Source organism: Lathyrus oleraceus, chromosome 7, assembly GCF_024323335.1.
Source record: "Lathyrus oleraceus cultivar Zhongwan6 chromosome 7, CAAS_Psat_ZW6_1.0, whole genome shotgun sequence".
In the NCBI taxonomy this organism is placed as follows: domain Eukaryota; kingdom Viridiplantae; phylum Streptophyta; class Magnoliopsida; order Fabales; family Fabaceae; genus Lathyrus; species Lathyrus oleraceus.
Window position 1 is genome coordinate 234,061,050 of NC_066585.1, and position 4,700 is coordinate 234,065,749.

The window sequence follows — 4,700 nt, forward strand, 5'->3', positions numbered from 1 at the left end:
TTCACCGAAAATCATAGTTTTAAAAACTATCATACTTTCTCATGAAAAATATATTTCACTTGAAGATAATTCACTTCAAGAAATAAAGAAACTAATCTGATCATAATAATAGCCATTTAATGTAGAGAAAATTAAAAAAAAAATTGTATTTTAGCGTTCACAAAAAAAAAACATCTAAAAATAAAAAGAAACAATACACAACAGAAATGCAATACTATAAAAAGAAACAATTACATTTGTAAAATAAAATTGTAACTAGCAGCGTCTCCATATATAACATAAAAATTCAATGTAATATAACATAAAACTTTAACAAAAAAGAATTATAAAATAAATATATTATTTTACTTCATCATCATAATCAAATTGCAGTTGCTTCTTTATACTCCTTTGCTCTAATAATACCAATAGAACTATAACATAAATAAGAATTAAAGTTTCAATTAATAAGAATAAAATTAACTATAAATGCACTAGTGCAATATATTTTATCCTTACTATCATTTTTAGGCATTGTGTACATATAATTGTCTGCAAAATATCCTCGTGAAACATTCAACCTCATGTGCTAAAAGCATATTCGGATGGCCAGTATATCCTTGACAATGTTTTTGCAAAATAGAATATTTGATCTCATTTGTTTTCCACCATCTAAGAATGTTAAAGGAAGCAATGTTTTTGCAAAATAGAATATTTGATCCCATTTGTTTTCCACCATCTAAGAATGTTAAAGGAAGCAATGTTTTTGCAAAATAGAATATTTGATCCCATTTGTTTTCCACCATCTAAGAATGTTAAAGGAAGCAATGTTTTTGCAAAATAGAATATTTGATCCCATTTGTTTTCCACCATCTAAGAATGTTAAAAAAGGAAATAGACCTTGACAACACATTCTCTTTCAAATATAAATATAGCTCTAATTTAGATGGTACATCATTTGAATCTTTGATAGTCATAATCACTAAAAAAGATTATTGGCATCAACATTATGCAAATTTGAGTCCTTGTCATTAAACTTCTCTGCTGAATTTTCTATTATCCCAATGATTTTAGATTCATGTTATTACTACAGATAAGGTATTTTATGACGAAATTTTCATCTCGAACATTCAAAAATCGGGAAAATATATCATGAGAGTGTCATGTTTTATTTTACTAAAAACTTTTTTTTCGGTTATATATATATATATATATATATATAGAGAGAGAGAGAGAGAGAGAGAGAGAGAGAGAGAGAGAGAGAGAGAGAGAGAGAGAGAGAGAGAGAGAGAGAGAGAGAGAGAGAGAGAGAGAGAGAGAGAGAGAGAGAGAGAGAGAGAGAGAGAGAGAGAGAGAGAGAGAGAGAGAGAGAGAGAGAGAGAAACCTCACTTTGAATCTCAGGTACTGTATTTTATGTTTTTTTCCTATGATTTATTTAGTGTTTCTCACTTTGCGCATTTTCAGCTACCCTTTTTTTCTTTGTTAATCTTTTATTACTTTTTTTTATTAACCTCGGTTACATGTACCAACTGAGAGGTCATATATTGTGTCAATATTTGTTAATTAATTTTTTTAGAAGCTTCTTTTATTTTTATTTTAAGAACTCATACCTCAGTTTTACTTGAAAATCGACGTGAAAGATTTTTTAATTGAGTTCCCAGAATATGGAGCTATAGCACTTTTACTTTTTATTTTAGTTTTAATTAATGAATACAAGTCGGTTTTTAGAGAAAACCCGACATGAGATTGTTTTGCATGAAATACTTCAAAGAACTAGTCTCTAACTTTTCGTTTACCTATCAACGTTATAACTTCATCATCATTCTCTGCCTAGAAATCCTAGGAGATTTTCACCGTCACTCTCTCATCAAAACTCTTCCAACTGTTGACGATTTTCATCGCCACTCTCATAAAAAACACAAACATCATCTCTATTGTCAATCTTAATTGAATCTTCGCCATCACGTTTGAGGTACTTCTTTATCACATTTTTGCTTATATTACTAAAATTATTTTAGTTCATATCATTGAAATATTTTTAGTTTATATCAACACGAACATCATCTATATTCCCAAACAACGTCACTGAAGTGGTTTAGTATCACTGAAATGATTTCTCTTGATCATTATTTTTTTTCATTTTGTTTATATCTCATTAGTCATGGCCTAGTGCCATACCCTAATTTTTAACCCTAAGATCTTATATCTCATTTGCATCATTTTACATACAAACAAGATCACATCTTGATCCTCCCCTACTCATCTTTGGGTTTGCTTCTTGCAGGGATCGCCAAACACCTCTTTGTTTTACCTTGTGTTTATTGCTTATCTAACCACTAATTAAAATACCAAAAATGTGGTTTGTTTTTCTTAAGTTTATTGTACAAGGTAGGGCTTTTCAAATCAAGAGCATCTCAAAGTTTAGTTGCTTACTTCTCAAGGAAAGTCAAAGGTTAATGTGTTTATTTTCATGCCTTCTTCAACAAGCAACTTCAAGCTTTGAGCAATTTAATCAAGAGACATTCAAGGATACCTTATCTTGAGTTCATATGATCACCCATGTACTTTGAAATACAAGAAAATTCCAAATACACAAGCTTGTTCCAAGGGGTTTGACCTAAAAGTCAACATTTTGAAGTCAAAGTTCCAAGGACCACAACTCTTTCAATTCTCAATATTTTTGAATTCCCCTTTTTGCATATGACTCTTTTCAACATCCTCTACAACTTCTATTTACATGACAAAAGTCAATTATGCTTGGAGGATCATCAAACGTTTGGAGACATTATAGGTCATTTGTGGACTTAGTGAAATTTGATCTATTTTCAAGTGAATTTTTCCAAACTTTCAAGGATCATAACTTCTTAATTTTTCAACATATGAGGCTTTTTCATTTTTCAAAATTTCATTTGCGATGCCCTCTGCAAGTTTGCTTCAAAGACCAAGGTCAACATATGCTTAGAAGGCCATGGAATTCATTGGGACATCATAGGTCATTTTCAGCCATGAAACACTCAATTTTTTCTAAGTTATGTGACCAGAATTTTTGCCAACTTCAATATGCCATAACTTTGTGCTCAAACATCCTAATGCAACATTTCTTGGCACATTGTAATCTTGGCCATGATGTTAACATATTGCAAAAAGAATGTGATCAAAAAGCCTCTTGAGCAGGATGCCCCCATTGAGTTGAACATGGTGACTTGAAATTGAAGAAATCACCATTGTCCGAAATTTGATCATGACTAATCTCAATTTCAAGCCAAATTAGAAGTGTTTTGGTCCTAAACATGTTTTAAAAAGCTTCTAGAAGTTAATTGACACTTAAAACGCATCATTTAGCTGAGTTTTGATGAGTTTCAAGTCACACATTTCACACACTTGGATCAAATTTGTTTTGCGCGAATTCTGCATCATTCTACACGTATTTGGATCCAAACACATTCCCTATAAATAAAGGAAGCTATTATCTTCATTTGAAAGCTTTGGAGAGCCAAGAAACCCCTGCTACAACCTGAAATTTTTCTAGAAAATTCAACTATCGTGTTTTAAGTTTCAGCCTATTTCAATCCAATTTCTTGATTCCATTAGCTCCATCGGCATCCTCTAAAATTTTTGCAACAATTCTCAAGCTCTAAGACCTTCTGAAGTGCTCTAACCAGATCGAGTTTCATCAACTTTTGATCACCATCTGGACAAGGTAGTTCTGAGTATCATTTGAACTCAAACAAGTTACCACAATGTAGTCCTTCACTCTCTGATGCTTTCCCCTAACTTATTTGGTGTTGATTGATTGTGTTCATCATTTAATTTAATTTTTGGTGACTTTCTTGTTTCTGAAACTTCTTTGAAATTCCCTTTGCTTAATTTAGATAAATGAATTTGAGGCATAAGGTTGAATTCGTGATGAGAAGAGGATCACAATGGTGGTGGTCTCGTGTTCTGAATTTACAAAATGATGAAACTCCAGTGCGAGCTCATCGGAGAAGACAACCGGAGTTTTTCTCAGGTGGTCTGAGTTTGAACCAGACACGTTGGTATTTTGAAATGTTTTGATTGATTGGATTTAAACTGAATCCTATATTTGGCTTGCAGCGCGTTCCATCGTGTTTCCCAGCCTTTGGAGTGTTGGATATGCCACGTCAATTAATGAGGCGTGATCCAACGCTCCTGGTTTTTTTTTAATTATTTTTCTTTTATTATTTTTAATCGCTTTTTCTTTAAAAATTCATAGTAATTTCATTTTTTATCCAAAGAATCCCAAAATAATTTTTAAAATTCTCTTTTATTTTTCTTCACCTGATTTTGTTTCACTGATTTTCTATTTTTCATGAATTTTCTCTTTATCCTTTGTTTTAATTGGTTTAAAAAGACTTTTCTGCATTTTAAAATCTTGAAAATTTTATTATATGTTTCTTATTTTATTTCTAACCTTCCATAATTTTCTTGGCCATTTATTTGGTGTTTTGAAGGACTTTATGAATTCCATTTTATTTCTATTTTAAAAATCATTTAAAAGTACATTTTATGCCTTTTTATTTCATTTAATTGCATTTTATATTTGTGTGACCTTGTGGATTTCTGTTGGCCTTGGATCATGATGGTTTGGACTTGAAGTCTCATCAAACTCAATGGATCTTGGGTGTTGATGGGGTGAAAATCCTAATCCACCAAAATGGATGATTGATTTTGATGATGACTTGATCAAATTTGTGATCCA